General features: G+C 41.1%; 1 protein-coding gene across 3 annotated transcripts in view; it reads right to left on the bottom strand.

Annotated features, from left to right (window-relative positions):
* The window catches only part of LOC144595246 (bifunctional heparan sulfate N-deacetylase/N-sulfotransferase 4-like), a 717,307-nt gene that overhangs the window by 454,912 nt on the left and 236,596 nt on the right, over window positions 1-25,799 (bottom strand). For all 3 annotated transcript variants that reach the window (XM_078402506.1, XM_078402496.1, XM_078402516.1), the window contains one exon: window positions 6,100-6,196. The gene's annotated coding sequence lies outside the window, so the exon portion shown is untranslated. The remainder of the gene's footprint in view (window positions 1-6,099; window positions 6,197-25,799) is intronic.

Here is a 25,799-nt window from a genome sequence, read left to right on the forward strand (position 1 = left end):
ACCTCACATTTATCTGAATTAAACTCCATCTGCCGTTCTTCAGCCCATTAGCACAGTTGATCAAGGTCCCATTGTAATCACAGATAACCTTTCCTGCTGTCCACTGTAGCAGCAATTTCATTTGTCTTCACAATCTTATTAATCATACCACCTACACTCACATCCAAACCATTAAAATAAATAATGGACAACAACGGACGCACCACCAATACCTGTGGCACACTACTTGTTCCCGGCCTTGAGTTTGAAAGGCAACACTCTGCACTACCTTCTGTTTCCTACCCAAAGCCAATTTTGTATCCATTAAACAGCTTGTCTTGATCCCATGTGATTTAACTTTCCAGACCAGCCTACCATGTGATACCTGGTCAAATGTCTTATTTTTACATGTGCAAAGGCCATGCAAAAGTCCATTCAGACAATGGCTACATGCATTGCTCTCAACAACCTTTTTGGTCACCTCTTCAAAAAACTCAGTCAAATTGGTGAAACACTATTTTCCAGTCACAAAGCCCACTTGTTGCTGTGGTGGTCAAGTTGGACATGTCAAAACTTCACAAAATGTATTAAAAGATTATTCCACCTAGAAGCCAGTGATGTAAGCTCACCCTCTTCTCCTTGCTAATTATATGGTGGTGTATTCCTTATTTTAATTGTTTATGCAATTACTACCAAAACTGGGTGGGCAAGTCATATGTACATTTTGAATCCTTTACATGTAGTTCCCTGAAAGACCTTTCTTAAACATTTTTGACTTATAAAATTCTTTGGAAAATATTTATGATATTTTTTTTTAACAATTTAATCTTCCCCAACTTGATACCAAAGGTGAATCTGAGAGGTGAATCGTGATTTGGAGTTAGCTGGTGCAATCAGGCTGATAAGCTGTATGCTGCTGAGGCAAAGGCAATATTTTTGATGGGAATTAGTAGTGTGAACTGCGATCCCAGTTGTTTTGCAGGTTTGTATGGGATGAGCTTGCTGGCTGCTGTAGAGTTGCATGCAGTCTTTCTCGGGATCAAGTGGGGTATTTGCCAAGTTGGGGGTTGGGATCCGGTAGCATGGATTTGCTGATTGCTGCGGCCATCTTCCTCTGGGTGGGAATGGACCAATTCCGGATGCCTGCTTTCCCCATCAAAACCCAAACCCCATCACGCATTATTTTATACTTCAAGTGAAATATCACAGATAAATAACGACAAGAGTTGCAGATGCTCCAAAGACGTACAGGTATGTAGGTTAATTGACTGGGTAAATGTAAAAAATAAAAAATAAAAAATAAAAATTTGCCCCTAGTGTGTGTAGGATAGTGTTAATGTGCGGGGATCGCTGGGCGGCGCGGACTTGGTGGGCCGAAAAGGCCTGTTTCCACGCTGTATCTGAAATATGAAATATGAAAAATATGCTGGAATCTGGAGAATAAAAAAAACTGCTGGAAGAAGTCAGTAAGTTAAGCAGCATCTTTGGAGGCAAAGAGATGGTTGATATTTCAGGTTGAGATGCTTGATAAGTCAGTAAAGCAGAGTCTTGTCTCCAATCATTGTGGAAGTGCATGTGTGTGAAAAACCAGCAGCTACATTTAAAGAATTCACACACAAGAACTTTCCACCCCTCTGACTTTGACTTTCTCTGACCTCAATGAACCACGTAAACGGATGATACTGGTTGAGACATTATCGATGCCTTTTAGAAAGAAAAAAACTTCGAAGTTTGCTCAATATGTTGGGGAAGGTTTAAACTAATTTGACTGGAGAATGAAACATAGTACATGTGCAGTTTAGAGAGCAGTGCATATAAATATAGAAGGAAATCAAGGTCAATCCAGCAGGCTAAGTGCATGAAAGATAAGGCACAAGGAAGGAATGCAAGGCTAAATTATATCTGGTGTAAGACAGCGTGATTAGCATGTTGGAATGCAACATTGCTGCTGTCTAGAAGACGAGGCTGAAAGAAGAGCAGGACCGACATATCCTCAATTCAAGGCATGAAGCTTCAGGCCTAACGCTGGGCAGATGGGAAAGAGGTGGGATGGCAATATTTGATTTAAGGATTTATTACCACAGTAATGAGGAAATGTCCTAGGATACTCAAATAAGGCCAAATGGGGAAGAGAATTGAACCCAAGAAAAGTGATCGCTTTGGTGGAGGTTTGCTGCAGTCCTTTAACAACAAGCAACCAATAGATGAGCAGATAAGTAGACCAAATACAGATGCAAGAATAATCGGGTTACTGCAGTAGGGGATTTCAGCTTCCGCTGTATTACCCAGGGTCTCTTTAGCTTGAAAATGTACACAATGTGGACTTTATAAAGTGTGCCCGAGGGCTTTTTAACACAGTATGTGGATAGTTCCCATTGGCAAAGGGGCGTTACTGGTCCTGATTTTAGGGAATGTGGATTCTAGGTGGTTGAGATGTTCAAGGCAGAGCATTTTAAAGATAGTGACTGTAACAGTAAGTTTCAAGATCATTTCTGGACTATCCTGCTCCCTTTCTGTAACTGAGGTTCTGAATTTGGTGGGAAGGCAGATTTAAATATTGACAGACAGGACCTGGAAAACTGGACTTGCAGGTTGGTCAACGAAAGGGAATCTTTCAAAAGTGACATAATGAGAGTTCAAAGTTAACATTTTCCCATTAAGGTGAAAGGTAAGAATTGCAAATCCAGCAAACCCTAGATGTAAAAGGAGCTGGGTAAAAAAAGGAAGCATCGAGCAGGAATAGACAACTGAAATAAGAGGCAGCCCTTCAGGTGGCTAAAATTACTAGTAGGATAGTAAAAAACAAACTGTCAGATCAATGACAATATGTCACTGCCAGAGGAGATTAAGGAAAATCCCAAAGTATTTTTGTTTACTAAAGGGAAGAGGTTAACCAACGAAAGTGTGGGACCTCTGAGGGACCAAAAGGGGAAATTTGTGTTTGGTGGTAAAGGATGTGGGTGAGGTCCAAAGCGAATATTTTGCACATTTATTCAGAAGGACATTGTAGTTGGAAATTTCAGGGAGGGTGTTGGTGAAATTCTGGAACATGTGGGAGGCCAAATGGACTGTTTATATGCTGTGCATCTCTGTGACTCTGACTTTAAATCGCAGAAACCACAAAAATTAAATGTATTCACATAGTACGCAAACAACACTCCACCACTTGAGAGAATATCTAGACTTTGGTATTTAGACATCCTTAACATCTTCAGACCCGCACCCAAACTGCTCGCTAGCTACTGAAATATTTCTGAAGTCTGGACATTGTTCTGCAGTAAGCCAACCTGGCAGTCACAATAAGGTCACAAATGATGGGATCACCTACTTTGCATGCATCAGCTAATGCCATGAGATCTTTACCATTCATCAGAGTGAGAAAATAGGACTTAGTTATCTTCTTATCCAAAATGTCACCTTGAACAACGTAGCATTCTGTTGGTTTTGCACTGACATGCCAACCTAAACATCATTTAAAATCATCAATGTCAAGACTGATACCAGTGTCAAGACTGATACCTGAATAGATTTTGCTTTTAAAAAAAAATAATGCAATTTCAGGTGCTAATCTGGTACAATCATGATGAGACAGTTTGCGCTATTCACAGAGCAGAACAACTTTAATACTATTGTTTTACAGCCGCAGTTACTGCAGCAACCATTTTGCAACAACTAATTCAATAAAAGTGCTTACTGGTTGGAGTCTAGGCTGGTGCGCGTTCATGTCAGGGCTCAGATTGTTGCTATGACCTTGCTTGAGCAGTCAGCGAGATGTCTTGTCAGTAGCGTGACTGCTACTCCAATCTGGGAATCAAATCTATGTCAAAACAGTCTGCATCTTTGACTCAAACCAGGAAACATTTCATTTCCTGGCCTGACCTGTCATTTCACAACTGTATTCGAGATGTTTTAGTCAGATCTGTTATGACTTTGTTGCAAGAGTTAGAAAACATTGTGGCCTTGCAAGTGATTTCTGCCACAACAAACTGGCCACCAGAATGTCTCTTGCATTGGAATGGCTAGGCCTGAACCACGCACATAATTGGTTTTCATCCTGAAAAAGGTTATGAACATCATCAGATGTCTCCAATCAGTTCCCTGATGAATCACGGTCTGCTATGTTGACGGCAGGAACTCCAAAGGAGGATCTGGGGTTTGTTGGGTGAGGTACAAGGAGCAAGTGATCAATGGAGGATAAAGATCAAGGGAGGATAAGAACGGACGAGTTGTAGCATAACACACAGCTGAAACTTAGACATCTCTTCTTTAGTCCTTTCCAATTTTTGTTCCTCTTCTATTTTAAACACGGTTACAAAAAAAATATTTTCAATCAAGAGCATAGGCACGGATTCCAACCAATAATTACTGCTATGGGAATAAATCCTCTGTCAGAGTGTTTCCTGCAGAATGGAAACATAGCTCAATAATTGTACCATGGCAATGACAACAGAAAATGAGAACAGGAAATTCTTTTGGCACACAGGAGATAGTGCATACATGTAGTATCTAGATTTTCCAAATGAATTGTAATTCATTTCAATCAAAAACTGAATGTGATATTTTAGCTAATAAAAACAGAAATCGCTGATATTCTATGACAGTCATAAGTCAGACTGCATCTATGGGAAGAGAAAAAGAGGTGACATTTCAGATTAAAGACCCTTCATCAGAACCTTATATTTCAGAGTTTGATGGGGAGTATCATGGTACGAACAAGGTAGACTACTCAATACAATTTCACTGCATGAAAGGATTCTAGTTTTAATTCCTCTTTTCTGTGAAGTTGGTGATTTCTTGAAAGGGCAGTGGGAGAGAAAGCCTGAAACCTACAATGACATGCCAATGGAGGGGATCACCCTTGCCCTTGAGCCAAATCTCCTATTGGTACCTACCCTGTCCGGTAAATCTGACTGTATCAGGTTGCGGCCAAGGTGGCACAGTGATAGAGTTGCTGCCTTATAGCGCCTGCAGCACCGGAGACCCAAGTTCGATCCCAACTACGGGTGCTGTCTGTATGTAGAAAGTTTACACGTTCTCCCCGTCACCACATAGCTTTTCTTTGGTTTCCTCCCAAGTCCAAAGACGTAGAGGTATGTAGGTTAATTGGCTTGATGTATGTGTAAATTGGCCCTGGAGTGTGTAGGATGGTGTTAATGTGCGGGGATCGCTGTTCGATGCGGACTCGGTGGGCCAAAGGGCCTGTTTCCGCTTTGTATCTCTAAACTATACTAAACGAAAGGTTACTGCGGGCATTAAGGTGATGATCTTTCATAAGCAATTCAGCAGAACCCTGTTCAAAACTCTGAAGATGGATGTTTGTCACATAGCTAATAAACAAATCCCTTACTGAACAAGAATAGCTGAAGGATATTATTTGGAAGTTTGCCAAGAGAAAATGCGTCCCAGGATTCTATACACTCTAGAGAATTATCTCCAGCAATAGTCCAATCACATTCATGGCACTGAGTCTCAGCTCTCAGCCATTTATCTCTGGAATTAGGTAGGATGTTGCTGCCAAACATTTCACATCAAGGAAACAGAATTGTCTTTTTCTTTGTTAGATTTCTGGCAGAAAAAGAAAATTCTGTAGGTTAGAAAGGAGATGGAAAAAACAATGTTCCCATTGATCATTGGTTATCCGTTCTGGGAAATGTCTCGGCTAATATGATTAACCTTGGAATGTGATGTTTCACATGGTCAAAATATTTGCTGATATAGGCTACCAAAATTCAGTAGACAGTAAGTCAGTAAGGATTTCTGCATGAATTCAGCACCTTAGTAGGAGCATGGAGGAAAAGATTGATGGTTAAAAAGTCACAATCGTTCGCTTGTCAGATGAACATGTATATCACACAAAGTTCAGAACAAATTTTCCGGTACAAGTGAAGTTATTTTAATTTGGCTCATGGTGTAAAATGAGTGATATTAGAGTGGCTGTCTGTTAAAACCTCGCTTGATTTGTGATTTCATGACATTGTCCATTTTATACTGTAGCCTAGCCAAAGTACTTAATACAAGAATATTTTCATTGAAATTAAAAAGTGTTTGATTGTCAAAGCCCAAGCAATAAGCAACCTTAACAATGTCATGACATGCAGCATAGATATTAATTCAACTTACCATTACTGAAGATTCTCTTCATTATATAAAAAACAGGCTTCAAACCAATGCAAAAGGCATCCCTTTCTCCTTGACTTGTCCGTCACAAAAATCTAACCTAGGAGAGATAAAGATTAATTAATGCATATTACTTCTCTAAAAGGTGGCTTGAGTCAGTTACCTGGTAACTGATTTATAGAAGGAAGGAGAAAACAAATGCTCAACTTTACAAAGCAAAATCTTTATCTGATCAGGTAAATACTACCATCTTTCAATGCCTCCTGCACTCTTCAGTTGTTTTATTCTTACAGTCATTATTTTTGGTAAAGTGTGGATGTGAATATATATATTTTTATGCATCAGTTTCTGAGACAGGGGATATTAATGTCAAAACAAGGAACTGAAGTTACACCAAGATACAAAATGCCAGAGTATCTCAGCGGATCAGGCGGTATCCCTGGAGAACATGGATAGGCGATGTTTCCGAGGGGACATTAATGATATGTATTACATCGAAAGCCACAGTTTTGTGCATTGTTGCTGGGCTTCACTAAAGATAATTATTGTTCATTTCAGTTGTTTAATTCAACTAGCAATGTAAACATTTTCCTCCAACAACTTAGGGGTAATTAAAAAATTAAGGTTTTACTTTCTTGAACCCTGATATCTATAACGATCACACTTAACCAAGATATTATTTTATTTCAATATTTCTATGAATTAAAAAAATATATTGATTGTTTAAAACAGTAGATCACATTAATGCATTTGGAATGAATGAATGGTGGAGTTACTTAGCTCAATACCATCATGGCACTAAATATAGTTATTAATACATAATATTTTGAGTGATTTTGTCATACTATCACCTATGACCACCTGAATAATGACATCAGATACATTCATTGCTCAGAAAAACATAAACATGACAATTCGGTATAACTATTTAATTTTAAACAATAACAGATTCTGATGATTATAGATTAGTGGTGCCCCTCATGAAGACCTAACATACCCCTCCCCTCCTTCCTCATCTGTATCCACAAAATGCTAGAGTAACTCAGCTGGTCAGCTAGCATCTCTGGAGAACATCTCTGCGAACTAGAGCCCCAGGTGGTCCCAGCTGGAGGCCGCCATGTTTGGCCGATGGTAGGCCGCAGCGGGAACGGAGACACAACCCAGAAAAAAGGTCGCGTCTCCGTTGGGAAGAGAACATTTTTTACAGTTTCCCCCCCTCCCCACATATAGCACAATAACCATAAAAAAACACTACATCACATCCAAACACTACAATTAAAACAAAAACCAACAAAAAACACAAAAGACAAACGGACTGCAGGTGAGCCACAGCTGCTCCACAGCGCTGCCACTTCCGACAGCAATTAATGTAGAAGCCCGCAAATCTTGGGGATATGGGAGGAAACCCATGCGATCACAGGGAGAACATGTAGACACCACCCATTCAGTTCTCAAGATCAAGATCAAGCCTGGGTACCTGGCTACTCATCCACTGCATCCAGTGTTCCCAATGTAGCCTCCTGTATATCAGTGAGACTTGGAGTAAACTTGGTGACCGTTTCACCAAACACTTGCCGACTGGATCTCCTGATTGCTGACCATTACAAGCTCCTCTTCCAATTCCCATACTAACCTTTTAGCCCTGGGCCTCCTCCATTGCCAGAATGAGGTCACAGGCAAACTAGAGGAACAGCACCTCATATTCTACTTGGGTATCTTACAACCCAACAATGTGAATAGTTAAATTTCCAATTTTAGTTCACTACGAAAACCACACCCCTCCCCATCCCTTCGCTGTGCTCCACCTGTTTTTTCCACTCCCCTCTTTACCTACATTCCTTCCCCTAGCTTCAACTCTTCAATCCTTTTGCCTCACACATTCTGTCTTTTCATCTCTGGCTTTTGTTCAACTATCTGCCTACAAAAACGCTCCTCACCTGTATCTACCGATCATTTGCCAGGCTTTGTTCTGTCTCTCCTCTTTTCCAGATTTCTCCTCCCCCCCCAACTACAATCAGGCAGAAGGTCCCCCGAGCCGAAACATCACCTAAATATGTTTTCCAGAGAAGCTGCCTGATCCGCTAAGTTTCTCCAGCATTTTGTGTCCTTTCTGTAAACCACCATCTGCAGTTTGTTTCTCGGTCTACCATCTTGCCGGTTGAAACCTCAAATGACTCCAAAGGGTTTATCAAACTCAATTTCCATTTCGGGAATACATGGTAATTGTAATTAGCCATTTTATTATTTTCTGTATTTTGTTATCATGTCCCTCATAACAAATTATTTTTCCTCCTGGCGATGCCATGGTAACTGGCCTATAATTCCCTGCTTTGAATTTGCATTGCATTTTCTGCTTCCTGATCTGTAGGGATTGATCAATGAAACTCCAAGATCAAAACCAATGCACCCAACATCTCTGGGTGCAACACTTCTTCTGAGCCATTAGGCCATCAATTTCAGTGTTTATTATATTGCGCAGCGGTAGAGTTGCTGCTTTACAGCGAATGCAGCGCCGGAGACTCAGGTTCGATCCTGACTACGGGTGCTGCACTGTAAGGAGTTTGTACGTTCTCCCCGTGACCTGCGTGGGTTTTCTCCGAGATCTTCGGTTTCCTCCCACACTCCAAAGACGTACAGGTATGTAGGTTAATTGGCTGGGTAAATGTAAAAAAAAATTGTCCCTAGTGGGTGTAGGATAGTGTTAATGTACGGGGATCGCTGGGCGGCACGGACTTGGAGGGCCGAAAAGGCCTGTTTCCGGCTGTATATATATGATGATGATGATGATGATGATAATCAATTTTTTATATGTACAAACCACTCTACTTTGTTCATTCTGATTAGACCCTTAATTTCCTGTTATTTCCAAACCATCTTTGTGTGTTCTTCCATGAAAAACAACAACATATTTCTCTGATACATCCACGATTACTTATTTCCCATAACCATTCTCTCGGTCTCTAAGAGACAGAAGTTTGGTTTTCATATCTGTTTCTACATACCAATCTATAGATTTTACAATCTGTTGTTGTTATGTTTCTTCAGATCCTACTTCCTTCCGAAACCATGTTTTTTGATACATGGAAACAAGATGAAGTCACAGCTTATGTGTCAACTTCCACATCTCATGCAGTGTGATGGCACCGGGGACAAGGTGCACAGACATCATATGAAATGGGTTTTAGATTGCTGCTGCTACTCTCCCACAGTCAGGAGCAGCAAAATACCAATTAAACCCTCAACATACCATTTTGTCTTTTTTCTCCAACACTGGGCAATTTCATTGAATGAAACAAATGAAAATCATTAATATATAAGTTTCATAATGCAATGATTGATTTACAAATTATATGCATTCATTACACTGAGTGCCATATACTGATAATCTAATTCTTAATTTACCTTGAGGAGGAAGTAAGGTGGGTAATTGTGAACTGTCAAAGCCAGAGAGGAATGTTGAGGGTCCCATGTGTTTGTTCAAATAGATGTCCAATGTGTTTGTTCAAATAGATGGCCCTGCAACTTCAAGCACCAAATGTGGTGGCTGGTAACGGCATGTACATTTTGTATTATTCCAAGACCTGTCTAAATCCCTCACAATTGTTTCTCCTTGCCTCATAGTTTTCCATCATGGTTAAGGGTCTGTGTGAGTTCAGTTTGTTGGGCAGCACTGTACTCCCTCAATTGTTTCCCAATTTAGAATAAAAGCAGCTGTTGATTCTGCAATTGCATCCCACTCTGCATGCATGACATCTATCATTCGTGCACTTGGGTGATTACACCAAATAAGAACTTTTGTTTTACAGAGGCTTATGTGAGATACTGGCGGCAGTCAAATGCGGAGACCATTATTTGTCTTCTATGGTTGTGTAAATGCCAACAGTTGTGTCAATGAATCCTTTTGTTAAACGTCTACAGTTGTATGGCAGCAAGCATATTGGCTGGTTGCATCACAGCCTGGTTCAGCAACTTGAATGCCCAGGAATGAAAGAGATTACTAAAAGTGGTGACTGCCCAGTCCATCACTGACCTCCCCACCTTCCAAGGGATCTATAGGAGGCGCTGTCTCAAAAAGGTAGCCAGCATAATCGGAGACCCACACCACCCTGGCCATGCTCTCATACCCCTCCTGCCATGCGGAAGGTAGTATCTGAGTCTAAAAACTGCGACTCCAGGATCAGGGGCAGCTTCTTTCCAATAGCCATCAGGCTATTGAATACTATGATCTGCAACTAAACTTGGAACTACCTTGATTGCATGAGGGACTTGGGGCTTTGTTTTGGTATTTGCACTATATTGTTTGTTTTTAATATACTGAACATCGTTTTGCTGTTTATTGTGGTGTCTACTGAGCACTAGGTTTAAATATCTGGTTTAAAGGCTGAAGTCAATATAGTCTTAAAGTCAATATAGGTTTAGATTCTGAAGGAGAGTCTCGATTTGAAACGTCACCCATTCCTTCTCTCCAGAGATGCTGCCTGTCCCACTGAGTTACTCCAGCATTTTGTGTCTATATTAGGATTAAATATCTGTTGTACTGCTGCAAGAAAGAATTTAATTCTTCCTTTTCAGGACTTATGGCAATAAAACACTCTTGACTCTTTTGACAGAGTGCTTGAAGCTTGCCAATCAGCACAGATATTGTTCAAAGCAATGTACAACCCAGTGGTGAAAGATGGACATGCTTAGGCAAATGCAAACTGTCCAGAAGTCAGTAGATTCTTCCTCTGCATAGCTGCATTTAGATTACAGCTGGTTATTGTTAAGGAACATTGTAAATGAATGTTTTTTTAAACAAAATATAGAAAATTTCCACGAGATGAACAAACGTAGTCCTTGTCTATTAAAAAAAATACATTTGCCAAAGTGAAACAATAATTCCATTCCTAGCTGTTTTTGCAGCAAGACTTCTTTCTGGAGCTGCACACTTTCCCATGAGACCTCCTCAAATGATGCATTTGACTTTGCTGCTATGACACCAACGTACAAGGAATGGATAACATTGGCGAGTGAGATCAATCAACTGGATATGTTTAATAATTGAGCTAGCAACAATTGATTTTTTGTGGGAGAGTTCCATATCCCTACCATTTCACATATGAGGAAGCACTTCCTATCCCCTCTCCCGAATGTTTTTGTCTCATTGTCATAGAGTTGTACCTCAGAGAAACATGGTCTCTTCATCTCAGTATATTTATACAATCTTATAATTCACAACATGCATGAAAGTTACTTTTTATCTACTCTGTTACTATTAATCAAAATAGATGGGTTTTGAATCAAGGATAAAGTATATCACACTGTAAATGGATCGATTGTAATCACGTATTGCCTTTCTGCTGACTGGTTAGCACGCAACAAAAGCTTTTCACTGTACCTCGGTACACACGAGAATAAACAAAACTGAATATCAAGGCAAAGCAGTGCAATTTATGGTAAGCTCTGTCAATTAATATTGTCCAAAGATTAATATTTTGAATCCTTTGGAATAATGTGTACTAATGAAGGTGATGAAACAAAGGATTAGTGAGACAAACAGTGCAGAAACAGGCTTTTCCTCACCGGACTTGAAACACATTTGAATACTAATCCCTATACAGATTAAATTTGTTCTCCTCAGAAGCCCGACAATTCTCTGCAAATTCTACCATCCATCTGCACACTGGGGACAATTAACAGTGGATAAATAACCCATCAACAGACTGTCCTTAAGATGTGGGAGGAAAGCCATTCAGTCACAAGGAAAAAGTGCAAACTTCAAGGAATCATGAATATTTAACATAATTTTTCTCTAGTTACCTTTTTCCAGCGAAGGGAGTTATCTGTCACCTACATAAATGACAAAATGTAAACTTGTAATGGTCTAATGGGATCATTCAGTTTGAAATCTGTGTTGCAAAGTCCTTTTCCTTTGGCTTCTAAATCATTATTCTGGAACAAATGCAGTGTCACTGTGCAACAAAGCTATTCAACTCCTCCTTGAACAAGTGATATTCAAAATCAGATGCTAGATTGATGCAGCTTCTGTGAATGAGCTTTATTTTGAAGATTGAGGGAGACTGTAAACTGGACTGTCATTTTGATTTGCCTCAAAGTAACTTTCTTTATCTGGGTGGGGAGAAATGAATGAATGGGCTATCACTTGGATTTCAATAAACTTGTGTTGTCTGGAAATACAAATAAATCTCCTTTCTGATTTTCCTTCTTCCCACTTGAGGAACCCAAGAATCAAACATGTCTGCAGAGTGGTGAGTGTTAAAGTGTTCATTAATAATTGAAAGTTGAGATAAAGGATATGCTTGTAGCTCCATGAAAACAACAGGAGACATTTCAGGAACAATGGATCATCTTTCCTCTGGTGAAACGATTCCTGCACATCTCGTTGTTATCGTAACAACATGGATAATACTGCCTATTCAATGACTTAACCAAAGAAATAACATATTTTTTGAAAGTTTTGTAAGGCTCTCTGCTGAACAACTTGCACAAGAAACAAAAGACTTTAAGGGAGTTAAAACCAGGTTATGGGTTCTGTTTTGCACTGTTCTCCCTATCAGGCTTGCCACTACTGCAATGGGGCTCGTTATCGCCCAACCCATTGTAGTGCCTGCAAGGAAATGTTCATAGCTTTTTGCGCCTTGCACCACTCTTCAGAATCAGGACGATGAAGGAGCAGTAGCTATTTTTGCTGTAATGGGGTGCACAGGAAAGGTAAAATTGTGCAGGTTGTCAGCAATCCAACAGATTAAGTAAAATTGGTCTTTTTTCCCCCTCCCTGGCAGGATGTGATAAGTGGCATGTCACAGGGAACAGTGCTGCAGCCTCAACTTGTTACAATTTCTATGACTTGATCGAATATACCAAAAGGATAGTTGCCAAATTTACCAATGACACTCGGATAGATAGTAAATTAAATTGCGAATAGAACATTAGTAGGCTATGAAGGGTGATAGATATAATAAATAAGTGACCAAGGAGCTGGCAAATTAGGTATGATGTATTAAATGGACCATTTTGGCAGAGCACATAAAAAGATGCCCATTAACTAAATGGTGAGGGATTGGAGAGTTCCAAGATACAAAGCAGTCTTCCATTGCAATAGGATAATATTCAGATTCAGATTAGTTTAATGTCAAATACAAGTGCAATGAAATTCCTTGTTCACGTGAATCTTTACAGCAATGATAAATAAAAAAGTAAATACAAATGCAAAACAGCAAAATTGTGCATGATTGTAGTGCAATCTGAAGTAGTGCAAAAACTATTGAAGTATAACAGTGGAATAACCAAGGGAGGTGTGAAGATGATTGGTTCAAGAGTCTGATAGAAGTGAAGAGGAAGCTGCTCTTAGTCCGAATGTCTGACCACCAAGCTTTTGTATCTTCTCCCAGGTAGAAGAAATCAGAGAATTGCCAGGCAGCCTTGACGATCTTTCCAGCCTTCCTGATGCATTGCACGGTGAGGATGGATTGGATGGAAGGAAGTGACAACCATGTGACTGGGCTATGATCACCACTCCTTGCAGGTTCAGGTTGAAATGCAATATTTTTTATAGTACATATGTAGAGCTTCAAGATTATCCTTGTGGACATAGTAAGTCTTCTCAGTTGTACAAAGTAGAAAATACACTTATATGCTTTCTTGTCATCACACCAGTGTGTTGGGGCCAGGTTAGATTGTTGGTGATATGGGATGCCTAGAAACCTGGAGCTGTCACCATTTTTGTTGACAAAGTAAGGTTGTGTTCAACCCCTTACTTCCTTAGGTTAATGACCAACTCTTTCATCTTGCTTACGTTAAGGGCTAAATTGTTATTTGACAGCATGAAAAAAGATAGAAACAAAATGCTGGATTAACTCAGCGGGACAGACTCTATCTCTGGAGAGAAGGAATGGGTGACGTTTTGGGTTGAGACCTCAGACATTTTCTGTTTATATTTCAAATAGAGAATGGCCATGTCTACAAGGTAGTAAAGGGTGAATGGCCTCTGTGAAGCAGATTCAAAGAAGTCAGAAGTAAAAGGCAGCAAAAGGGGACGGAAACACTTCAAAAAAGAAAATTGCAAGTTGGTGATTGGCATTTTCATACTCCTGCACATGATTAATTTATATTCTAAATTCTCAAAAGTGCAACTACCATGTTCAAATGATAGGCGAGGGCTAAGTAAAGCAGAGCTGAAGGGGGGAGAATTTGTTTCATGTTTTCGAGTCCAGGAGATTCAAAGATTGACATCAACAATTTTTTTTAATTACAAAAGTCGATCTGAGTAGCTGAGATAATGAACCATTTTAGAGAGGGAATGTTAGGAGTTTAAAGAACTGGTTTAGTTATTCAGGAATAAAATAAAGCAAAGTAGACAATTATTTCAGGCATGATACAGATCTCTAATTATTGTTATCACTGAGTACCTCAGCACAAAATGATTTAATACCAGAAAATTAATCTGGTTTTACTTTAACAGATTACATTCACTCATGTTCACTAACCTCTTAAGAAATTGAAAGTAGTGACATGCTGCTGCATTAAATAATTCAGCACATAAGGGTCACAAATTAAAAGCCACGAGGTTATATAATTTCCATTTAAAAATTGTAACACATCAGCAGTTCTTAGCGCTGTCTGATACTACAGACTGAAGTTGCAAATTATAAGACATGTACATTTGATACTTAAAATTTCTATTATTAAGTGTCAGAGATTCTGAAGCTTTTCAAGATTAAGGCGTAATTGCAATGACTGCTTGCCAAGCTTGGGGTATAATTTCAAAATTATGACTAGTTACCTTCAAAACAATCAGTTTTCCAAGCTTTATGAGTACAAACATTGTCCTTATTAATTGTTTATAATGTTGAAGTTACGAAGTGCAAAAGGTTATCTGTTCATTTGTTACTGAAATTAGATTCTGTTTTTACTTTTCTGAAAGCTTTCACTTAAGATTTTTTTTAAAATTACAGTTAAATAATTCCTCTTGCTGATTTTGCTTCATTACAATAATAATTTTTTAAGGTCAATAACTCATTAGTCCTTTCATCTGGCCAAAGCCAAAAGAGAGGTAAAGCTCAGAGAAGATCCTGAGAACTGGCACTTGATCCTCAATAAATGAACATGCAACTGGCATTATTACAGTACAGAAAGAGATTGTTCAGCCCATCGGGTCAGTTTCCAGCAGAGCAAACACATCAGTTCCATTTCCCCACTCGTTTTTGCCTGCAACTTATTCCCTCTCACATATGTTCAAACTTCCCCTTGGTTCCTTTGCCATTAAACTATATTGAATGGTAATGTACAGTAACCAATTAACCTACCAGCACCCTGGGGCAAAGCCACATAGGAAAAGAAACTGGGGAAGTAGAGCTGACCTAGCAGGTGGAATTTAGCTCTGAGATGTGCGAGGCATTGCATTTTGGAAAATTAAACTAGAGCAGGACTTGCAGAGTAAAAGGTAGGGCACTGAAGAACAGAGGGACCTAGGGTGCAGTTACTGAGTCCCATCAAAGTAATGACATAGAGGAAAGGGTGCAGTTACATGGTGGTTTTCGGCACACATGCCGTCATCAATTAGGACATTAAGTACAGGAGTTGGGATGTCATACTGCGACCGCACAAGTTATTGGTAAGACCTACAGTTCTGGTGGCCCAGCAATCGGAATGACATCATTAGGCCGGAAAAGAAAAAGAGCAGATTCATTTTGCTAAACATGGAAGGGTTGAATTATAAAAAGGAGAAACTGGATAGGTTGGGGCTTTTCTTCCTGGAACGTAGGAAGCCGAGGGTGACCTTAGCAGTATATAAAATCATGAGGCATCAATAAGGTTGATGATCAACATTTTTTCCAGGGATAACAAAACTAGTGTGAATGGATGATTGATGGTGGTCGTGGACTGGATGGCCTGAAGAGCCTATTTCTATGCAGTTAAAGTAAAGGATAAACCGTTGATAGTGACAGAGCTGGTGTTTGCATTGGGATAGGCCACAAAGACAGTGTTTCAGCTAGAAAGGCCAAACTAAGTTTCTTTATGTACTTCCGAAATTAACCTCACCAGAATTTTTGTTCAGTGGACATGGGGTGACTGACGATGGATTTTGCTGTTTGTCCAGCAGGAGAAATTCCACAGCATCCCATGGATGCATCCTTGGGAAATAGGTTATGAAAGAATCTGATCTATCTTAGCGTAACTTAAATGGGGTCTGATAGATGAGGATGGAGTCCGTTCCCAGGAACCCTGGCAAATTTAAGGGATTACAGGGCATCGATTTTGCTTCCCCTGGCCCACAAGTAAAGGGTGGCAAAATAGCATAGCCAGTAGATCAACTACCTCGTAGCACTAAAGATCAGTTCAATACCATCCTCAGGCAATGTCTGTGTGGAGTTTGCACGTTCTCCCTGTGACTGTATGAAACCCGTTCACCGGTTTCCTTCAACATCCCAAAGACCTACTGGTAGGTAGGCAATTGGCCTCTGTATTTTGCCCTGATTGTGCAGATGAGGAGAGTTAATGGACATGTCTGGAAAATTGTCTGGAGATTCTTTTTAAATTTAGTGTAAATCGGTAGTTAATAGTGCAAGCCTTGAGGTGAAGGGCCTGATTCCATCCTGTACCTCAATAATTCTGTAATAAGTACTCTCCCTCTTTCAGGAAGAGATTTTCAGTTCTTTTTTAACTGTTCAGCTTTAAGTGGAGGAAACGATAACTATTCAAATACGAGACTTCCAGCAGGAAACCTAGGAAATATTTGTATCTTACCTAACCCCAATCCACCTAAAAAATCACAGATCACATTCTACAGCCATCCTAAGATAAGACATGCTATTACAAAGTGTGGCTTGCATAATAAAAAGAGTACAGTGGTTGTTTTACATCACAATTAACAATGGTGTAATTCTTGTATGAAGTTGCGGTAAGAGATCAATATCACCCTTGTAAAATGCTTTGGCAAAGCAGACAGTATTCTTCAGAGGCAGACTGTAACAGGAACTGCTCTATTAATAGATGAAGCCACAAAGAGCAATATGGTTTAGTTATTACATGTTGCAGAGTGGGAGCATTGATATCAGATATAGCTAATCTATTTAACTCCTTTGCCAGGTACTGAATTTACAAAAGATAATGAGACCTCAATATATTTTACGCTGACTGCATCACAAAACTAGAAAAGTTAAAAGATAAATGAAAATTATTTTGCAGACATTACCCATATGACTATATCCTGGTTCTGTTATCATTCAATTTCCTCAGTTGGTACACTGTGAATGGAATATCTGATGCTCCAAGGTCCTCTGATAAAGATACAATGCTCAGGAAGCACCATTTTCTAACAAATGCATACACCAGTTTTATTATTTCTAAACTTCTAATTGCCCTCCTGTTTCAAACTCCATCACGGTAATTAAATTGTTTCAAGACATACAGCTTACAGATTCAGAGTGCAGACTTGTTGACTAAATTATATCACTGTGTCTCATCTATTCTGCAGCCTAATTAGTGTACTATTTAGTCTACTACACTATTTAGTGCACTGAAATCAGTAGAAAGATCAGAAATTCCACAAGAGTGGACTAGGTAGGAGAAAAGCAATCTGCTCCAGCAGATCACCACCCAGCCTGTGAACAATTGCCATGTTTAGTTGTTGGATAGCTACACTGATTGAGTTATTATTCAACCTCTTGCATATTTTCATTGAAAGAATGCTACAACCTGAAAATTCCTCAGAATATATAGCAGGCTGCAGCCAAATTGTGGGAGAAGGAATTTACATCAGTTGGCACATTAGTAGTTTGGAAAAAGAGACCAATGGTTCAAATCAAACAGCGTCATAGAGCTGATCAGAAAACAGGTCCTCTGGCAGAAATTTTCCATGTTGACATAAATGATATTCTAGGGTTATCCCATTTGATCACATTTGGCCCCTATCCATCTGGATCCTCATTCCAGGAAAGCACTGCCCCTGAATGAAAAAGTACCCGAGGTCCATATTAAATCGCTTACCTCTCACCTTCATCTTATGGCCTCTAGTTTTAGAATCCTCTACCCTGAGGGTAAAGGCTTTCAGCATTCACTTCATCCATGTCCCCTCATGTTTTTGTATACTTCAATGAGGTCACCTCAGCATCCTACACTGCCAAGAAAAAGGTTCCACACTATCCACCCTCTCCCTGTAACTCAAGCCCACGTCCAAGTAGCAACTTGGTGAATCTTCCTGGTGAATCTTTGTTTAATGGCATCCTTCCTCTAGTTGGACAACCAGAACTGCACAAGGTACTTCAAGTGTGATCTCACCAACAACTTTTGCAGATGCATCACGAGACCCAACTTTTGTACTAACACCCTTCCAAATAAAGGCAAGCATGTAAAAAAAATCCTTCATCATTTCCACTTGCTCACCACTTTCATAGAACCATGCATCTGTACTTCCAGATGTCTGTTCCACAACACTCTCTAGGGCTCTGCCATGTACAGAGCAAATCCTACTCTAGTTCGCAATACCAACGTGCAACACCTCACACTGACATCCATTTGCCATTCCTTGGCCAACCAATCTAATTCCTGTTGTAAACCTGGATATGCAGTGACCAACACGACCCGGAGTGTTCCTGGCGAGCAGAGGGAAGCCTTCCAGGAGGCCCGGCTCGCCTGTTGCAAACATCGATGGAACCCGTGCTGCAAGATCGAGGAGGGACCCCCGAGCAACAGCCAAGAGCTTGGAAACTTACGGTGAGCGCCGCAGAGCTGTGCAAGAGAGGACCCAGCAGTGGGTGGCCGAGGACGGGCCAGCGATGGATGGTGCAGGTCGGACGAGCCCGCGCTGAGTGCTGGAGGTCAGTTGTGGACGTGCTGCCGAGAACAACGAAGGACCCGGCGTGGGCAGCTGCCAAGAATAAAGAGGGACCATTGTGGACGACACAGAATACTTTATAACTTTGTCAGCGCCCTATACATGGGGACAGTTTGAAAACTTTGTGTATGGATTGCAAAACAAAGAATCTAACTGTGACATGTCACATGTGATAATAAAGTATTGATCAATATCTAGTGCATCAGTCTTGGTGTCATCTGCAAATTTACTGACAATGTTAAATACATTGTCAATCAAATCGTTACTACAGATAACAAGGAACAGCAGACCCAGCACCAACACGAGGCATGCTGCTGGTCACAGGCCTCCTCCTTGACTCCTTCCTCCAAATCAAGTTTAAATCCAATTGTCCAGCTCACCACGGATTCCATGTGATCTCGCTTTCTAGACTAGCCTAGGGTGTCTGGGTTATGGGGAGAAGGCAGGAGAATGGTGTTAAGAGGGAAAGATAGATCAGCCATGATTGAATAGACTTGATGGTCCGAATGGCCAATATTCTGCTCCCTTCACTTGTCAAAGGCCTTTGCTGAAGTCCATACAGACAATATCCACTGCCCTGCCCTCATCAATCCTCTTGGTGACCTCCTCAAAAACTCAAATTTGTGAGGCAGCGCTGACCATCCGTCATCAATACACGCCTATGATAGACCCTGTGCCTCTGAATCCCACCACTGACTTCAGGTTCGCAGGCCTGTATTTCCCTGGCTTGTCTGTACTGCCCCCTTATATAATGCTACAACAATAGTTGCCCTCCATTCTTCCAGTACTTCACCTGTGGCTATAGAGGACGCAAATACCTCTGCAAGGGCCTTTGTAATTTATTCCCTAGCTTCCCACATGGTCCAAAGATACCCTTGGCCAGGCCATCGTGATTTATCTGCCTGAATGCGCTTTAAAATCATCACTACCTCCCCTTTGGTAATTTATGTATGGTCCATGACATCACAACTCAGCTTTGTAGCTGCCATGATCTTCCCCTCAGTAAAACAGATGACGAATATTCATTTAATATCTCACCCCAATTCGTATCTCTACAGAAGAGATAGCCAAGATGATCTTAAGCGGACCTATTCTTTCAGTAGAAATCCTTTTACCTCTGATATATCTGTGGAGTTTCGTGGAGTTTGTTTTTTACCTTGCCCTTCAGCTCAATTTCATGTCCTCTTTTATCCCTTCTTAACTGTACTCTTACACCTTTTGTACTCCCAAGAGGTATTCGCTTGATCCTGACTACCGAAACACACATCCTTCATTTTCCCGAGCAGAGCCTCAACATCTCTTGTTCCTTCGACATGCCAGCCTCGTCCTTCATCCTGAGAGAAAATGTGGCAGTTGTACTTTTGGTCTCTCACTTTTGAAAGTGTTCTTGCTAGCCATATCCTTACCTGCAAACAGACTAATCCAATTCACCTCTGTAGGTCCTCCTCCCCCCCCCTCAATACCTCCAAAATCAGCCTTAATTAGGTCCTTAACTTTGGCCAGTCCTATCTTTCTCCATAACTAGTTTCAAACTAATAGAATTATGGTCACTGGTCATAAAGCGTGCCTCCATTGACACTTCAGTCACTTTCCCAAGAGGAGGTTCAGTGTTGCATCCTCTCTAGTGGGGTCCTCTAGATATTAATTAATCTAGCATTGTGTGGCTCGAGGCCTTGCCTGGGACTAACTTTCAGCCCCGCGGGGAATGGACAACATCTCAGCGTGCGATTTCTTGCCTGGGTCGACGCTCCAACTAAGAGCTCACGGTCTTGGGTTGAGACCGGTCGGGAGCTCCAAGCTGCACGAGGTTCGACAAGCCCCGACCTGGGGTAGATCGCCCAGTGCAGGAAAGCTGAAATCCCCCCCCCGATGCAGGAGCTTGATCGCCCCGGCGAGGAAGGCCCGCCACCGGCTACGGGAGTCAAGATCGTCCCGTCAACAGAAGGTTGAAGCCTCCCGACCGCTGGAGGACAAAGAAGGGAGAGATTGAACTATTTTTTCGCCTTCCATCACAGTGAGGAATGTGGAGGAGTCACTGTGGTGGATGTTCATGGTAAAATGTATTTTGTGTGTCCTGTTGCTTTTTATTGTTATGACTGTATGGGAAATGACATTCCCTGTATGTTGGAAAACATATAGCACTTGGCTAATAAAGTATGATTGTGATTGCGAATGATGATTGATTGTGATTGATAATTAGGATTGAACATAATTGAAAGTTACATCATGAAACGGGTACTTCGGCCCACTGAGTCCACACCGACCAGCGATTACTTGTTCACACTAGTTCTATGTTATCCCATATTTGCATACATTTCCGACACACTAGGGACAATTTTACAGAGGCCAATTAACCTATAAACCCGCATGTCTTTGGGATGTGAGAAGAAACCCATGCAATCACAGAGAGAACAGGAGATTAGTATAGAGAAGAAAACCACACTAGTGCAAGACTAGTTGAAATTAGAGACAGCAACAGGAGATGGTGAATAATTGACACAATTTGAATCATACATTCAATTAATTAGCTAGAAATAAACCCTCAAGAGGTAAAATGGTAGGACAATTAACAGGTCGAATCAATAATGCACAAAGACCGCTGTGAAGAATCCAAATCAGAATTTATAATAGCGAGATGTATCCAGAATATAAAATTGCCTTTTCCCCTCGCATATAAATCTAAATGTGCTCAGTGTGGTGGATTCCTGCTCTCAGTGGGATTTGATCAGAATTTCTGTTGTTTACTTCTTCACGTTTCTCTCTATTCAACTTCCCACTTTTCTCTTGCAAATCCATTCTGGTTACCTACTTTACCCTGTATTTTCCAGGCATTTCACCCAGCCTTGCCAGTCCTGATGTCTCACCACCAAGCTCTCTTGAAACTCTTCCGTTGTTTATCGCAAAGTTTATTGGGAGCTTGATTCACCAGAAAACGGTAAACCAGCTCAAGGATCAATATGAACTGTTATCCCATGATCACTGATTCCAATTGCAGGCCAACGTTTGGTTGCCTCCCAATTGGAGTGATTCCTGAATGTCACCAGTACTAAATATATTATTCTTTGGGAGCATGCTTCATATATAACCTATATTGGTAGATTGCCTGAAAGCAGCCTGAATCTCTTAAATTGGAGGTTCAATGGAGCCACAAGATCAGTGACATTTTCTTCAAAAGTCAACCCGTCCTGCGATTACTGGAGAAATATTGGAGAACACTGGAGACATGGCAGTATTGATTCAAAGGTTTCGGCAAAGATGCCAATATTGGGAGGTTCCCAAGACAATATTGGGAGGTTCCCAAGATGGATGCAGTGCCGAAACAAGTCAAATAATCTCACACTAATCTCAAGGAGAGTAAATGCAATTCCCACAATGTTGTGTCCCACAAGGTTTCATACTCACCTCAGATACTCTCAACACACCAGACACTCATCACTACAAAAAAAACTTCCCTTACGCGGAGATCAAATGCATATTTGTTGAATTAATTCACCTCAAACACTGAGCTTTACTGTCAACATCATGCACTCCTCACAGTTTGCACATGCTGCCAGCAATACAATCATGACAAGCTTATTACTTCTTTTCTCTCTTGCATATAAAAGCTGTATAATTGGAGGCTCCATGGCAAACCAACGGAAGACACAAATCACTTTAAGCCATTGCAGGGAGAACCTCATTACTGGAGCCTCGATCAATGGCAAGGCACCCGCGATTGAAGATGCAGAATGCCAATTCTGTTTCATATTCCATTCTTCCTTAATCCTAATTAAATAATTCAACCAGCTTTTACTAGAAAGAATTTTTTTAATTAATCACTCAAATCACATCTGAGAGCGTACCGATATCACAGCCTAATAGTATTGCCCCATTTGCAAGGACTTTCCTTTCCTTTGTTGGGCAATCAAAATGTCTTCTTTCACTGTTGCTATACCTCTCTGCACCCTTATGGATCTCTCCATCAGGGCTGCTCTCCAAACATCCCGCACTCTACACAAATGCTGTTCTGCATACACTTGCAATTCACCACCAACAATGCTCTCTACACTCTGGGAACTCTCCACCTCTGCTGCATTGTCAACCACTGAACTTTTAAAAGGAAGGAGATTCTTGCGTAGCAGTGTAGCCAGGGCCAGTGGATGATATGACAAAAGGTCAGTCACAGATTCAATGTTGGCCTCAGTAATTAAACAGGAGTGACCAATCTCAAGCTGGTCGAGCAAAAACTGGTCAATGACTTATGCAATAGTTGTTCTCTGATCCCATGCCCCCCTTTTGGACCAGGAATCCAGAACACTGCCAAATGTCACACTTTACACAGCCAAACAATAGACAATAGACAATACGTGCAGGAGGAGGCCATTCGGCCCTTCGAGCCAGCACCGCCATTCAATGTGATCATTGCTGATCATTCTCAATCGGTACCCCGTTCCTGCCTTCTCCCCATACCCCCTGACTCCGCTATCCTTAAGAGCTCTATCTAGCTCTCTCTTGAATGCATTCAGAGAATTGGCCTCCACTGCCTTCTGAGGCAGAGAATTCCACAGATTCACAACTCTCTGACTAAAAAAGTTTTTCCTCATCTCAGTTCTAAATGGCCTACCCCTTATTCTTAAACTGTGGCCCCTTGTTCTGGACTCCCCCAACATTCGGAACATGTTTCCTGCCTCTCACGTGTCCAACCCCTTAATAATTTTATACGTTTCGATAAGATCTCCTCTCATCCTTCTAAATTCCTGTGTATACAAGGCTAGTCGCTCCAGTCTTTCAACATATGATAGTCCCGCCATTCCGGGAATTAACCTAGTAAACCTACGCTGCACGCCCTCGATAACAAGAATATCCTTCCTCAAATTTGGAGACCAAAACTGCACACAGTACTCCAGGTGCGGTCCCACTAGGGCCCTGTACAACTGCAGAAGGACCTCTGCTCCTATACTGAACTCCTCTTGTTATGAAGGCCAACATTCCATTGGATTTCTTCACTGCCTGCTGTACCTGCATGCTTCCTTTCAGTGACTGATGCACTAGGACACCCAGATCTCGTTGTACGTCCCCTGTTCCTAACTTGACACCATTCAGATAATACTCTGCCTTCCTATTCTTACCACCAAAGTGGATAACCTCACACTTATCCACATTAAACTGCATCTGCCATGCATCCGCCCACTCATAGAAAGGTATAAAATTGGTTTTAAATTGTGGCACTTTTGTAACTAATATCCCTATAAGAGTTGCACACATTCTACCAACAAATGGAAACAAATTTATTTTAAGAGTACTTTTTTTTTTTTTTTTTTAAAAGCCACAACACAAATCAGTTATTTTTGTGGTGTCTGAAGTATTATTTGCAAAAATTATAAATACTGCCAACGGTGGAAAAGACTTAAAGAATGTATGATGAATGCAAGGACAGTCAAGGACATGAAAAGGCAAGTGAGGTTCAACTCTCCTGTTACTTGTGTGCGTGTGCTTGGAAAGAGTTGGGAATAATGTTTTAGGGATAAAGTTTTTGAAACAAAAGAAATCAAACCTGCAATAGAGGTAATTTTGCAAAATTGATCACTTGGCAGGAGGTCCTGCCATTCATTGGAACTGTAGTAAAAGTTTCCACCGTTAAAATGAATGGACAGAAAATTAAAGGCAGTCTAATCCCCAAGGCATTATTTTCCCTCATTGACTTTTTTCCAAGTGCGAAAGAGATAGCCAAGATGGGCATTTAAACCGAACCACTTCTTTGGCCCACTTTTGTCACAAGTCGTCTTGCTGGCAAATGTGTGGATACCCATGGCAAGGATGGCCATCTGGAAGCTTGATTAATGCATGTTTGCTACGACAAGTCTCTGTTGATGCTCATTAGTTTAGTTTAGTGATACAGTGCGGAAACAGGACCTTCGGCCCACCGAGTCCACGCTGATCAGCGATCATCATATACTAGCACTGACCTACACACCATAGACAATTTACAAGTTTTACCAAAGCTAATTACCTGCAAACCTGTATGTCTTTGGAGCGTGGGAGAAAAGGGCGGCACGGTAGCGCAGCGGTAGAGTTGCTGCTTTACAGCGAATGCAGCGCCGGACACTCAGGTTCGATCCTGACTACGGGTGCTGCACTGTAAGGAGTTTGTACGTTCTCCCCGTGACCTGCGTGGGTTTTCTCCGAGATCTTCGGTTTCCTCCCACACTCCAAAGACGTACAGGTATGTAGGTTCATTGGCTGGGTAAATGTAAAAATTGTCCCTGGTGGGTGTAGGATAGTGTTAATGTGCGGGGATCGCTGGGCGGCACGGACTTGGTGGGCCGAAAAGGCCTGTTTCCGGCTGTATATATATGATATGATATGATATGAAAACCGGAACACCAAGAGAAAACCCACACAGTTACAGGGAGACCAAACTCTGTACAGACAGTATCCATGGTCAGGATCACACCCAGGTCACTGGCACTGTAAGACAGCAACTCTACCACTATGCCACCAAGCCAACTATTAATAAAGCAATTCACCACCAATACCGCTTTCTATACTCCTGCACTTTCCCATAAATACTGCACTTTGCTTTCTTGGAACCTCTTGTACAAGACATTGAGGCCACATTTGGAGTGTTGCGTTCAGTTTTGATCACCCTGCTATAGGAAGGTTGTTGTTACAGGGAAAGAATGTAGAGATGATTTACGAGGATGTTGCCAGGACTTGAGGGCTGAGCTAGAGGAAAAGGTTGGGCAGGCTGGGATTCTATTCCTTGGCCTGCAGGAGGATGAGGGGTGATCTTATAGAGGTGTAAAAGATCATGAAGGGGAATGGGTAAATGCACCGATTCTTTTACCCAGAGTAGGGGAATCAAAAAGCAGAGGACATAGGTTTAAAG

Source organism: Rhinoraja longicauda, chromosome 1, assembly GCF_053455715.1.
Source record: "Rhinoraja longicauda isolate Sanriku21f chromosome 1, sRhiLon1.1, whole genome shotgun sequence".
Lineage (NCBI taxonomy): Eukaryota > Metazoa > Chordata > Chondrichthyes > Rajiformes > Arhynchobatidae > Rhinoraja > Rhinoraja longicauda.